Source organism: Pleurodeles waltl, chromosome 6, assembly GCF_031143425.1.
Source record: "Pleurodeles waltl isolate 20211129_DDA chromosome 6, aPleWal1.hap1.20221129, whole genome shotgun sequence".
NCBI classification, from domain to species: Eukaryota; Metazoa; Chordata; class Amphibia; order Caudata; family Salamandridae; genus Pleurodeles; species Pleurodeles waltl.
The window spans coordinates 1,379,200,010-1,379,215,784 of NC_090445.1; the positions used below are offsets into that span (position 1 = coordinate 1,379,200,010).

Here is a 15,775-nt window from a genome sequence, read left to right on the forward strand (position 1 = left end):
AACTGAGCTGCAGCTTATGAGTTTTCATTGTGGACCGACAAAGCCGCTATTCATATGATAACATTAATGAATGAAAAATAGGTGTAATAGAAACAAAAGCATTTTTGAAAGGCACTAAAAATACTGAGTTTAGGAATAGTGGTTAATTTCGACTTATCGGAATTTAGGTTACCCATACTGTCCGGCGATTCAGAGGGCATTTTGTCGAATGTGTTCTTTCTTGTACTGTGGATTTCATTTGGAAGTCAGAAATGGAGAGAAGTTCTGTTGATAATAACATATGTTATACTATTTCGTGTTGCTGCACTTCTCCCTTTAATGGGTTACCTTAACCCTTTTAAAAACAGTACTCCACTTCTGTGGGTGGGCCTATCGCTTTGAACATGATGTCTTCCATTTTAAATGGTTAAGGTATGTTTTACCTATGGCAAGGCTTCTATTGGGTATTTATATATGTGTAGTTCTATGAAGGATGGTGTGACGTTTTTGAATATTTTGGGGTATTGTGCACAAGTTCTGTACACCATATTTAGGGTTAATTAGAATGTGTGTGGCATATCTTAGGTAACGAAAAGCTACAGCGAGGATTTGTTCACGCTTTCGCACTAAGGGCCATATGTACGAACACATTTTCCCATAGACACAGAATGGGTAAAACCCTTTGCTACATCTGGCCCTAAGTTATCTAAGTAGAAGTAAATGTGGCATAGACTTGAGCTTCCCAACTCACATGGTGCTGTGTCACACATGGTTTCAGCAGTCTTTACATATTCCCCAAGTGAAGAGCACGGTCACACAGTGAGCACAAAGATGCGCTGGGAACCCTTGCCTAGAGTGGGTTTGGAGCGCGTGTCTGAATGTTCTGTATTGCAGGAGATCATTTACGGTTTTAATACCCCTCAGGACTTGCTGCCGGCTCCAGGTGACTTTGGTTTTGTTATGGGACAAGGTAGCGTGTGAGGGGAGGCAGTGCCCGAGCCTTCGCCCCAGCTTGCACCTGTGAGGCTCATTCCCTCCTTTCTTTTACCATCACACAATTAAAATTATTTCAACTTTGGCTGGTCTACAGAGAGGTTTTTCTTCTTTTTCTAATGTCTGTGCAGTTTTGAGATTAGGCTGTGGAGTTCATTTCAGAAAATGTGCTGAGTGCTTGAATGTGTATAAAGTATGTAAATCTAATTAGAAGGTTGTGTGATAATCTAGATCATTAGTGTCCAATTTAGGTTCAGCAGGGCAGAATGTATGCCAGAGTTTCAGGCTAAATGCATTCAGTTTAGATTAATGGTATATATATTGATGTGGCTAACCTGAAAAACTACCATTTAAGCTGCCCTCCTGGACCCCAATCTAGGTTATTGTGTTGAGATGTGCAAGATCCATTTTTTCATGCAGTAAAGCAGAGCTGGCTTGATCAAAAGCTTGGTGAGGAATGCCTCAAGATTTAAGAGCAATGTGTTGCTTCACTGGCAGCCACTGTAGTTAATGATTTTGTTATTTATTTATGAAATTTAATGTGGTGCATGCATTACCCGAAGACATTGGAACATCACATAAGTGTAAAACGTTATGCAAAGTTTGTTTGTGGAAAGGCAGGTTATAAATACATACACAGTTTCAGTTAAGTGCATACCTATTCAGACTTAATAAAAGAATAACAAATAAAAAAAACAGCGAGAAGGATAAGCATATTAAACATGGCTTGGTCCATCTAGCCGTTAGTTAAAAAAAAAAAAAAAAAAAAACCTTCACGGTCTACATGATATTTTCCTAAGAAGATTCGGGGTAATATGACATGAACATGATGTAGTAGGTGCTGAGGAGGTGTGTTAAGCGACAAAGAACAAGAGTATAGAAGAAGAAGAGTCCTGCAGCTAGAAGCCGATCCAACAAGAATGTGTACATTGTCTGGCAGAGACTGTCTGGGAAGAAAAAAAGTAAGAGTAATCAAGAGAAATTATCTGTGGAGGGCTTTCATTTAAGCGTTGACTAAAGACAATGAGGTAGTGGTTCGTAGATCGGAAGGCAAGGGGTTCCAGACCCTGGGAGCACTATCCAGAAAGGCTTGTGCCTTTGTGTGTTACTTCTAGAAATTGGGGTTTCAAGAAGCAGTGTGTCGGCGCTACGTGAGGGTCTAATTCCACCCAAATTCTTTAGCTTGGCTGTCAGGTACCTTTGAATGTGGAGGTGTATAGGACCTTTTTTGTACCAAAGCTCTTAACTTCAGTAGGCAGTCATATCAGTTTTAGCTGTACTGATGAAATGCTTCATGTCTTTTGATGCCAGAAATGAAGAAATGAACTGTGCTGAAGCATGAAGCACTGCTCGCAGAGGAGCTTGTCCGATTTGGGAAGCCCCATCTGGTAGAGTTCCAATAGTAAGTTCTTGATAGCACCAGTAATTGGATGAGTGTTTTGACAATTTCTTGAGGAATTAAGCTGCAATTCTCCCAGAGCAGCAGTCTCTGTTGCAAGCACAGGTTTCTCTCCATGGTGTTGCTCTGTATTTGGAGGTTAGGTATTTTGTCAAGAATGACACCTAGAGATTTGGCGCCGTCAGTGATGATAGGATTGCTGTCTAGGATGCTATTTGAGTCAATTGATTGCACTAGTGGCTTCGAAAAGGAGATCAAAAGAAATTCCATTTAGATGAATTGACTTTTAGGTCATGAATGGGCATCTAGTCTTGGACAGATTTTATAATATGCACTAGGTGAGCTATAGATGATAAAGGAATCCAGAGTTCTTTAACATGTTTCCGAGTAGTTGTATGTACAAATTAAAAAGGGTAGACGCCAGAATGGATCCCTTAGGGACCCCCTTGAGTCTGGGTGACCAATTTTCAGAAACATGATCATATCATTTTTTAAAATATATATTGGACCCCTAGTCCTAAGTACAACAGGGGCCAGGTTCAGTGAGTGTGGCAGCGGGATTAGTGATGTACCAAAAAGAACAAAATATTCTGTAACACTGTTGGGTTTTCACTCACAGGTAGGTGTATATTAAATGTAACGCACACTATAAATAAAAACTAATGCAGGGTAAGCTAATCTGTGGAAAATGCATTGATCTGGTTGGGAAAATCAATAGGGTTATGCAATCACTTCAGGTGCCTGTGTATGTACATGAAGTGTTACTAATTTGAATCCTGCACACCGAGAAATAATGACATGTATATTTATAATTCTGTGAGGCCCCAGGCTGTGACAAAAAGCACTTAATATGTGTCATCTGTTTAAATAGTGTATTGTACACAGTATATAATAGTATGCACGCATGTAAGGCTGGTGCAAAAAGATTTAGGCCCGGATTACAGGAGGTGTTGCCCACCCCTGTTTGCATAGGAATTGGAATTTTAGTAATTTGGTGTTAAACGCACCGCTCTTCGTTACATTTCTGCAGATCAAACCTGCCAGAATAGACCAGGGAAATAATATACTCTATTTATAGTGCCATACATATTTTGGAGCATAAAGCATAAAAATCCTCATGTTCTTCCCCACAAACTTGAAATAGGTGCTATTTATCACACCTGATAAATAACGTACTCCGGGGTATCTTATTTTTCAGGTGCGCTAACTCGCACTTATTACTACGATAAACTTGGAGTTGGGGCTTAAGGGTTTAAATGCTTATTGTTCTTTTAAAAGTTATGTTTTTAGTAATACGTAACCATACTACACGTAGTGCCAATATATATATTTTTTTAGGTTTCCGATAAAATGAATCATTCCGGAACTGGTGGCGCTCTTAAAGTGTATCTCAATAAGAATAATTATTTGGCTCTGTGAAGCCTCATCAATTAAAGCCTATACTGGCTCCCAAGGGGCGTTCCTATTTACCGAATAACCAACTGGGCACATTTCCATTTCTTTCAGATAGCAGGAGCACAGAAAAGAAGGGATGTTTCTTTTTTAGCCGTCCCTTTTCTCCCTGCACAGTAGAGGAGACATCCCTCCTTCTCATTCGTCCTGAGGCAACTCACTGACCGCATTAATCATTCAGGAACAGTTGTTTTTCTTCTGTCTTTTTTTTCTTTTACAAAAAGTATGGGAACTGTTTATTGAAAAATAAATTAAATAAATCCCCCAGCTGCTTTATTCTCTGGACATGAGTCAAGTTTTATCCTTTGGTCATCAAGTTTGAGATGAGCCACTCTAGTGCCACTCGTTCAATGCATAATCCATCTCTTGAGCGTTCAAGTGAACATTCGTCAATTCACTTTATCAAATACAGCACATAGATCTGGACAAGGACACAAGAGCCTCCGTGTCCATGTTGCAGATTGCGTAGTCTACCACCTGGGGCTGTATGGTTTTTGGGCTGGAACTTTGACTGAAGACTCACAGGTTCTTATTTAAGAGGTCGTTCTCACAAATGTGTTTAGTAAGTTGGCTTGTAGTATAGCTTATAATTACTTTAACAATGAAAGGATGACCAGATACAGGGCGGAAGTTGTTTCAGTCATGTGTGTCTTGAAGACTGAGGTGACTTGGCCAATCTTGAGTCTGAAACCACTCCTTGACTGATGGAGAGATTTACAAGATACACCACATGCATTGGTAGGTAGTGTGCTAAATCCTTGGCAAAATTCTCGGATAGTGGGTAAGTGGAACGATTCAAGGGTTTGGCATGCATGAACATTTTTAAATATGACATTCTCGTAGACTAATTTAAAATGTTCCCATGTAGCCCTGGATTTGCAGGATGAGATCATAGTCACGTGTGAATCAAGGAGAGTTGGTACTGACTTCTCAGTTGAGTTTACTATATTATCAATTAACTGAACACATTTTTCTGATGTAGGTGAAGGGTCCTCAAATTTGAATGCGGGAGGTGGATTGTTAACAGCTCTGACTAATTCCCATAGTTGTTTAGTTTGTTTTTTCAAGATGTTGTTAGAAATCTGAAATGGGTGGATTTTGCATGCAAGATGTTCCTTTATGTAGAGAGATTTGGCTTGTAAAGGCATTCATGAGAGGAGGGTGATTGTCTCTACTGTATTTTAAGCAATGTTAAGGATTTCCTTTCCTGTTATAGGGTTTTATTGAACCAGGGTGCAGAGGGTTTGGCTGTTTTACTTTTACTCTTTACCCCCAAAACAGAGGAAGCACTGAAAATGAGTGGTAAATGATTAGGATAAATGTTTGTTTTGATGAAAGTGTCCTTGCTTCAAAGCGACACTCTTAGCTGAGACCTGGGATCCATGTGTAATGTCGTCATTTGGTTGTCCAATTTTTTAAAAATTGTGTAAGGCATTAAGCTGAAAGAGGTTGACATTCTTTTTATTTAAATTAGCTTTGTAACCTGCACTAGGAAAATATTGTTTGCATACAACCATATTTTTGAATGCATTTCTCCAAAGTTTATGGCATGAATGTTTTTGTTTTTCACTAGTGTGAACTTTCAAGGTTCCATGGCTGCAATAAAGTGTAGGATGAACAGGGCACCCACAAATTATCCCCACTGTGAGTTGAATTAACGAAAACGGGCAAACCCTGGGTATTATGTGTGTGTGAAAGGAAAAAAAACTGTTTCAGAGTCATGTTTGAGCACACAGGAGTAAATACATTGTATCCAGTGGATTCACATAACTTCTCTTCTTCTGGTGAATGGTAATAGCTCCAAGGTATAGACAATGAGAGGAACAAATCAGGATTACTTATTCATTCAATGTTCTTGTTCGTTAGTACAAAAGTAAGAAAAATGGAAAATAGGATGCTGACGGAGTGAACAGAGTGATGACGCTGTGCACTAGTGATTGTAATGTGCAACAAAGTAAGCAGAAAAGGTACATAAACAACAACTATGTAGTGTCTGTCAAGAGTTTACATTGCAGCAGCCAGGAATAAATCAAATACATGTGTGATGTATTCACCTTTATAGAGTTGCATAAAGCCAGTACATACTATTGATTCTAGGTATTTAGACTCCTACAACAAGAGTTAACTGGATCATCATCATGGCATAGTCATTTGGAAGGTAGCATCCATGTGTGGTAGGAAAATGGGCCAAAACCCTTTGAGCCATTACTTCAAATTGAGAGCATTAGCCTGTATAGTCAAAATCCACCTTGGGAGAAATGTAGAAAAGTGGTTAACTTTGGCACATTTTGGTGACTTGTCTACTCCAGATAAAACTGGTCTTAATGTTATAGGGTGTAACCTTTTTAGGTTGAAGCCTACTAGACATCACAGCTGACTGGTTTGGTAAAGGCATTTTGGACTTTCAGAAAGTTGACCTAGGAATGCATTCCACTCGTTGATTACTATTGGCTTTGTGGTTTGTAACTCGTACTTTCCGTTTGCTTGCTTTATTTGCTTTAGGCTTTCCAGGTGTTGTTTGTCCGTCCTGTTGCCGAACCGGTGTTTTCAGTATCCTTCCACCAACTCACTTTCTGTTAACAGCCCTTTAATTGTTGTTCTTATCTCATCACATTTGCTGTGCATTAAAAGTTCAAGGTCAGTTGTCAGGCCTGTCTTCCAAGGCCACGTGTTTAATTTTATTTCTCTGATTTCAAAGTGAGGGGATTTCTGTGACACTCTTGCTAGATATTGGGAGTAGGAAAAAGTTTATTTTCTAGTTTATTGCAACATTTAAACAAACTGTATATGTAATTCAGAATATAACAGAATTATGAACACACAAATGAAGCACATTTTTTGTTATTTCTGAAGTGTGTTGGAAACAAACATTTTAATATAATCAAAATGAATTGTTAAAATGGGTGATGCAATTTCCACACATTTGTCTGTGCATTGTATAGTTTTATTAGTAAAGCTGTATGTCAGGACAAATGTGATGATCATTTCAATTGAAAATGTCTGTGATGGCAGTGTGCTACCACACCATAAATACCCCACTCTAGGCCACTTCACTCTACTCTTCACCACTCCACACCACTCACTTTACACCACTCCATGCCACTTCACTCTGCACCACTCCACTGTATGCCACTGCACTCTATGCCACTTCACTCTATGCCACTTCACTCTACGCCTCTCTATGCTACCCTATACCACTCTACCCCAGTAAGTAGTGTGGACTTGTGGTTCAGTTGTAATTTCATCTTTAGTTTTTGCATTTTGAGTTGCTTGTCCTCCTATCTTTTACTCTAAAATGCCACGCAGCTTTTAAAAGTTATTTGTATTGTTCTCTCACAGGCTCAACATGCCCTCTGCCTGAAGAAAATACATTTAGCCATTTGTTGCAGACTTAGGATAGTCCTTCACATTAATTTATCATTACTTATATAAACCTTTATGATGATCCAATATGTGTATATGTACATACATATATGGCTTGGATAGTGCTCCTAATTCTCTTGTTCATAATGTAGTAGTGCACAGAGCATTGCCTAGGTGAAATGACTATTATTTGCCTAAACTATTTTGCCTGAACAACCCCCATTGCCTGAACACCCCCATTTCTACTTCTTCCATAACTTCATACCATTCAAATTTCTTGCACCATGTTTCCAGTAATGGAGAGGAGCCACTCCCAATTTCTGAGATATATTTTGCTACCCTTTTCAAGCTTCAAATCCACAATCTTTGATCTCTGGTGACCCTCAACATCATGGTTATATGACAGAACCACGCATGGTGAAACAACACATGCCTTAACAACACAGTCAGAACCACAACATGTATTTTCCCACTCATGCCTTTACCACTAATTTAGTTGTAAAAGCATGCTTAGTAAAGGCATATGTGGAAACGGTATATGTGGTTCTGTCATACAAGCCTCCCCCTGCCCGGAGCCCCAACGTTACCCCCACCTCTAATAACAAATATTACCCTGACACCCCTAACCCGCCTTTAGCCCTAAAAAATTCCACCACCCCTAATAACTAAACTACCCAACACCCCCACCCACCCTAAGCCCTAAAAACGAAGCTACCCCAACCCCTGACCCGCTCTGAACCCTAAAAAAAAAACCTATCCCACCCCCCACACTCCCAAAAACTAAACTATCCCGACCCCCCCACTCGCCCTGAGCCCTAAAAAAAAAAACAATTAAGCCCGACCCTTCCCCTCCTACAATCTAAACTACCCCAACACCCATCCTGAGCCCTAAAACCTTCCCCCAATAGAAACTGCCCCAACCCCCACCCTCCCTAAGCCCTAAATAAAAAACTATCCTACCCCCACCCCTAAAAACTAAACTACCACAACACCCTCCAACCCGGATCCCTAAAACCTTCCCCCAGTAAGTAAACTACCCCCAAACCGCTCATCCATCGTAAACACTAAAAAATAAAAAAAACTCCCAACCCCCCTCCGACCCTGCCCCTAAACACTAAACTGCCACAATCCCCACACCCGACCTGAGCCCTTAAAGAAAAAAGAAATTACCCTGACCCCCCTGTTTTGCTTTACTGCTGACCGAGCTAAAATACACTCACCCTGAAAAGAATCTCTGTATTGCACCTCTTAGTCTAAAGAAGACATTTATTAAATAATTCTGTAAGGCTCATAAAGGAAGGTCAGTACAACCGAAAGTGCACATTTAAAATGTGTGCAACAATAAAATGAAAACATGTTCAAAGAATCTTCAATCTGTAAACAGCAAATATATACATGCAAAATACAGATACCTATATTTATAGATATATTCATACACAATGCAAAGCAAGTAATTAGTAAAAATTCATCACCATGGAGCACAGTTGCTCCTTCAGCTTTCTCTCAGTAGCTTCAAGCCGTAGACTCCAAGATCGGCTTGGGAGAGAAAGAGAGATCTACCTTCATGGGATGTCAGGCATTTGACGTCTCAATCCTGACTGAAGTCTCCGAATTTCCCCACTGTCAATCCTGGGTCTCTTATATACCTTAAACAAGCCAGAGAAGGTATTTCTAGAAATACCCCCCTCGCTCCCTGTTATTCAGAGCTACATCAGGTCAACTTTGAAAGGAACAGGTTGGAACTGGCCAGGTTCGCAAGGTGTCCCTCCCAAAACCAAACCATTCCCTGCCGTACCATAAACATTATCCTAGTACATTCCTATCAGACTAACTCCCCCATGTTATGCCTTAGCGCTTGATGAGAAAGAACAGGCAGACAAGTAGAATAAAAACATGAGCAAAAACATGTTGTGCACAGAAAAATACTTGCAGTTTTAACGTGGCGGTGAAGCTAAGGCTAAGATAATTACAGAATGGAGAATGTAGTTGGTGGGCACTAATGTAACGGTGTACAAGCTAAGCTAAGTGCAACGTAGTGCAACATGGAGTCAGTGGTCAGAACACAAATATCACTACACCACCACACCAGCCCTGCCCCAACCCCACATGCTTCACCACGTCCTCTCCTGATCCTTCCTCTTCTTCTCCCCTCCCTCCTCCTGCCCTTCCTTAAACTTTCCCCACCCCTAAAAACAAATAACCCCACCGCCACCTTAAGCCCTTAAAAAAAAAAAAGAAAACACACAATATAGCCCAACCCCCCACACTATGCCCTAAAACAAATACCCAAACCCCCCACCCACACCTTAAAAAAAAAAAAAAAAAACATATCCCGACCTCCTCCTTTCCCCCCTCTTTTCCCCCCTCCCCTATAACTACCCTCTAACCCTGCCCCAGCCACACTTACCTCACTGCGTCCTCTCCCGATCCACTATGCCTTTTTCTGTGCTTTAACCACGCAAATGCGTTGTTTGACTTATGAGTGGTTAAAGGCAGTCGTTGTTTTGGCAAATGTGGTTGCGCTTGCGTGGTAAATGTCTGAGTTGTTCACAATGCGTTGTTTAGGACGTTTCTCCAATTTCATTGGCCTGGGTGGCAGATTCCTTGGGGTTCACACTACCTCATGAAGTGATCTTAATACACCTCCTCAAAGGTCTATATCGCAGGGCATCGGGATTTCCGGAAAGGTCTGAATCCCAGGACACGGTGATGATAAATCAAAGAGAGGAAAATGGGCTGTATGCCATACAACTATCAGAGAAAGTCAAAGCAGATTTAAAAAACACAGTCAGAAAAAAGAACTCAGAATGTATACAAATACACAACTTACCTTTAATCTTTAACAAGTCAAACGACCAGTAGAAAACCTATGTGCAGTAAATAAACAAAAGACTCACAAAAAGTCTCAAACAAGCTGAAACAAAATAAAACTAACTTGGAAAACAAACCACTAACTATTTTAGATTATCCTGGACATACAACACCCTGTAACCAAGTCTTAAGTTCTCGTTTCAGATAAATCAAAAGAAAATTAACTGCGGTGAAGTGACAGTATGTAGGTTGCAGCATTGGACAGAGTTTACAGTAGAGGAACACAAAATACCATGATTTTAAGAACAGCCTGCCCAGCCAATTGCAACTTTAAAAAATGCCAAAAGCCATTGTTCTGTATGTATTTATGTGTGTCTGTAGGGGTGTATTGGTAAAGTTGGGTCAGCTATTGCTGCTTGTAGTGACATGTAAAAATGTATCTGATTTGAACCCAAATCTCCTTGTATGTCCAAAATCAGATGGGCCTAATTCGCAAGGCCCACCGGCGTTTCCCAGGCAGCTAAGAGCCACACTTCCCTATGTTATGCGATTTATATAGCAAGACTATTACCCCTAGGGCATCCTGATGCGCTTGCATCAGTGTGACTGAAAAGCCATGTTTTTAGCATTTTCGTAAAGGTTAGTGGGCAAGGACTTAGTCAAAGGTGGAGATTCAAATTATTCCATAGTTTGTCTGCGAGAATGCTAAAAGCACAGTGACTAGTTCTTTAATTGAAAGAAGAGTAGCCCTTACGTTTTACCTAAAGAGCACTGACTGTTCACATATTGCAGAAGACTTCTATTTTATTGGATTCTATCAGAAAGACACAATCAAACACGACGCTCTAACCAACAGTATCAGTATTACAATATCTACATCACATGACCCAATACAAAGTAAAAACAGTGGTTAAGGAGAATTAATGTAATACCAGTATGGCCCCTAAATTCCCTTGCGCTCGCTGGCGCACCCACTCCATTTGTAAACTAGTTCTTCTGCTTTAGCCCGGTGTAGTGCTTTCCTCTTATCTAGTTTCTAAGCACTAACATAACACAACAGAAATGCACTTCTGAGGTCAAAGAAGACTTTTATTGTTGTTAATTCTTCCCCAACCACAATATTTTATGTATGACGAATTAGTAGCTTTCAAGTCCGCGTTAATCAAACAAAATATATCAGTTTGCAATATACACAGCAGGTTATATTTATAAGATATTGAATGCAAAGCAAAACAAATACTTCACCGTGTGGGAACTATTCACAGCTTCATCTTTCTAAGGTCTGCAAGCTGAGGACCCCTGTCAGCCGCGAGAAAGAGAGATTCATCTACCCACACGGGATTGCTGGCAGCTGGCGCCAAGCTCCAGCACGAGGTCCGGCAGATTCGAATCTGACCCTCTGCAGCCTGTGTCATTCGTTACAAAGGTGTGCCCCCTCCTCTCAGACCTGGGAAACTGAGCAAGCCTTTTGGAGACTGGCCAGGTCTCCAAGACTACTCCTGTTCCCAAGCTCAAGCAGAGAGAAAAACAACACCCATGTACCCTCTCTTATCAGGTCTAGTCTACTGTGAGAGCAAAACATCTTGGTTCATCTGGTGCAAAAACACAGCTTGGAAAAATACAGCTTGGATTCTCCACTGCAATGTCTAACTCCACGTTAAAGGCAATAGGCAGCTAACCTAGATATCAAATGCAATGTCATGTTAAAGGCAATAGGCAGCTAACCTAAATATCAAATGCAATGTCTAGTGTCATGTCAAAGCCAATAGGCATCTAAGCTGAATACAAAATGCAATGTCTTATATCATGTCAAAGCCCATAGGCAGCTGAGCTGAATACAAAATGCAATGTATAATATCATGTCAAAGCCAATAGGCAGCGGAGCTGAATATAAAATGCAATGTATAATATCATGTCAAAGCCAATAGGCAGTGGAGCTGAATACAAAATGCAATGTCTAATATCATGTCAAAGCCAATAGGCAGTTAAGCTGAATACAAAATGCAATATATAATATCATGTCAAAGTCAATAGGCAGAATATCTAATAGCATGTCAAAGTCAATAGGCAGCTAAACTGAATACATCATGTCAAAGCCAATAGGAATGCAATGTCAAAGCCAATAGGCGGCTAAACTGAATACAGAAAGTAATGGCTAATGCCATGTCAAAGCCAATAGGCGGCTAAACTGAACAAAACATACCATGTGCTACTGGTGAACATTGAGCAACTAATATGCGCAGTGGTGAAACACAAAGTCATTGGTCAAAACAAACTCCATCAAATGGCAGTACATTCCGCCCTTTGACCAATGAATTTTTGTTTCACATATCTCTTGTGTCAAACCAAAAACAAAAAAAACATCAGCACAAAAAAAAAAAAAACATTACATTTGAATGATCAAAGCAATCCCTGTAAAGCAATAGAAGTGAATTAACACATTGATTTCATAACCTTTCACATCAGATACATCTATACAGAAAAGACTGGGCAATTTTTATACTCTGAATGAGTCTCTAATTCAACAGTGTTAGCAATTTGATGTGGCATGAGTTCTGCTCATGTAAAGGGGCACGGTCCACCTGAAAGGTTTGCTGGAAGATAAGCAAAAGGCAGAGTTCCATACGAGAAGGGCTTAGTTCCAGTGGAAGATCCATGGTGCTGGCACTTTACTCAGCCAGGTTCAGGTTGGGAGTTCGGTCCCTTCCCCGACCCCACACGCACACACCGGAAGGGGGACCACACAGCACACTCAGGGACAGTGGCGAAACGTGGTAGGATCTGCAAAAGAAACAAGTATGACTTTTCTTGCAAATAACATTTTTCATTTAAACTGCACCCTTCCTCTTTCTTTCCCTGTTTTATAATCAGCAGGACGTTTTTGGGGCCCTTTGTTACATTCGCTGCAGGTTCTGGAGGATCACTTGGGGCTTCAGCCCACACATCAGCACTGAGGTTTTTATCTGCTGCACCACAGCTTCCCTTTTCTTGCACTGTCAGAAGGGCTGGGGCAGACTCCTTCTTTAACAAACCTCCATTCACTGCATTTTTGTCAATTTGGGCCATTCTGTCTCCAATTTGTATGAATGAATCAGATTCTTTTCTAGGTATCAGCATAATTTCGATTTTTCCTTGGTAATTTGCAGCAATCACTCTCCCTAAAACCTGATCAATTTGCCATTTCTGTTCTGGTAACTTTTCTCTCCCCAACTGCTCTGTGACTGCTTGCATGACAGATTGCTTTTGTGCGTACTGCACAGTTTTTATCAAAACTAGGGGAATGTGCATCTCTCTCATCTCTGCCCACCTGTAAGTGGCTTTTTCTCTCAGCTGTTCACATTTCTGGGGCACCCACTTAGCCATCCCCACTAAGGCAGAATTCTGGGTGTACACTTCTCTCTCTGAATTTTTCTCATTAACATCTGCAAGGTAATTGAACCAGTTAGGTACAAGCCATGTGGCTAAAACATTATCAAAGAACCAAAAATCAGCGTAAAAATGACACATCTCACGTAGCTCTTCCTTTAAAATCTGACACACATTATACAACGCTGTTCCTTCTACTGTGCCAGAAAACAACATTTCAGTCAATGAATCATTAGTAAAACAAACATGCTTTTTATCTTCAGTGGACACGAATTCAAATGGTGCACACAACTTCATTGATAACTCTTTTACCTGTGGTACTCTAGCCCTGTCTTGCAAGTACCAGATCCATTGTATGATTCTAGCTAGGGGCACTATTTTCTTCCCTTGTTCTTGAATTACATGTACATCAGTTTTTCCTTCTTGCACTGCGCAGAAACCTAAAGTCTGCATTATTTCATTTGCCAAATCACACGCGAGCAGCTGCATATTATTTTTCACAGTGACCATATACAAAAGTGTTAGGATTTCTCTCAAATGAGGGCTATTCTTTTTCCAAAAATCAAACCCTGGCTCACACGAAAACTCAGTGCAGCTCGGAGCTGTCTTAACCCCCTCATTACTGGAATGGGACAAGAAAGATTCTTCAAAAACAGCCTTTTTATAACTTTCAGTCGGGCTAATTTGCTCACGTAAATTCCTATTTTCATGTTCCAACTTCCTACATTTCTCCTGCATTTCTCTGTAAGCAGATAAAGGTATCCAGACCTTTCTGACATCATTACTTCCAAAACACACGTTTTCTACACATGCATTTTCTTCTGTAATTCCCCAAACAGAAAACAATTCACAGTTTTTCTTAGCACCATCAGGCAGTTTAACAACACATGACATGGTCTGCCGTGCTACTGTGATTCTCCAAACAACAAACAATTCACAGTTTTTCGTAGCACCATCAGGCAGTTTAACAACACATGACATGGTCTGCCGTGCTACTGTGATTCTCCAAACAACAAAAAACAATTTCTGTAACTCTCCAAACAACAAAAAAACAATTACACTTTTAAAGTGTGCACTTAGAAATCTACTAACTCGTCAAACCCCTTCTTAATCACCTCTTAATGACCGACCCCACGACTCCAGGTACCAATTGTAGTGCTTTCCTCTTATCTAGTTTCTAAGCACTAACATAACACAACAGAAATGCACTTCTGAGGTCAAAGAAGACTTTTATTGTTGTTAATTCTTCCCCAACCACAATATTTTATGTATGACGAATTAGTAGCTTTCAAGTCCGCGTTAATCAAACAAAATATATCAGTTTGCAATATACACAGCAGGTTATATTTATAAGATATTGAATGCAAAGCAAAACAAATACTTCACCGTGTGGGAACTATTCACAGCTTCATCTTTCTAAGGTCTGCAAGCTGAGGACCCCGGTCAGCCGCGAGAAAGAGAGATTCATCTACCCACACAGGATTGCTGGCAGCTGGCGCCAAGCTCCAGCACAGGGTCCGGCAGATTCGAATCTGACCCTCTGCAGCCTGTGTCATTCGTTACAAAGGTGTGCCCCCTCCTCTTAGACCTGGGAAACTGAGCAAGCCTTTTGGAGACTGGCCAGGTCTCCAAGACTACTCCTGTTCCCAAGCTCAAGCAGAGAGAAAAACAACACCCATGTACCCTCTCTTATCAGGTCTAGTCTACTGTGAGAGCAAAACATCTTGGTTCATCTGGTGCAAAAACACAGCTTGGAAAAATACAGCTTGGATTCTCCACTGCAATGTCTAACTCCACGTTAAAGGCAATAGGCAGCTAACCTAGATATCAAATGCAATGTCATGTTAAAGGCAATAGGCAGCTAACCTAAATATCAAATGCAATGTCTAGTGTCATGTCAAAGCCAATAGGCATCTAAGCTGAATACAAAATGCAATGTCTTATATCATGTCAAAGCCCATAGGCAGCTGAGCTGAATACAAAATGCAATGTATAATATCATGTCAAAGCCAATAGGCAGCGGAGCTGAATATAAAATGCAATGTATAATATCATGTCAAAGCCAATAGGCAGCGGAGCTGAATACAAAATGCAATGTCTAATATCATGTCAAAGCCAATAGGCAGTTAAGCTGAATACAAAATGCAATATATAATATCATGTCAAAGTCAATAGGCAGAATATCGAATAGCATGTCAGTCAATAGGCAGCTAAACTGAATACATCATGTCAAAGCCAATAGGAATGCAATGTCAAAGCCAATAGGCGGCTAAACTGAATACAGAAAGTAATGGCTAATGCCATGTCAAAGCCAATAGGCGGCTAAACTGAACAAAACATACCATGTGCTACTGGTGAACATTGAGCAACTAATATGCGCAGTGGTGAAACACAAAGTCATTGGTCAAAACA

General features: G+C 40.5%; 1 protein-coding gene across 7 annotated transcripts in view; it reads left to right on the forward strand.

Moving 5' to 3' along the window:
* Positions 1 to 15,775, forward strand: part of ATP13A2 (ATPase cation transporting 13A2) — a 671,851-nt gene that overhangs the window by 209,578 nt on the left and 446,498 nt on the right. The window lies entirely within an intron of this gene.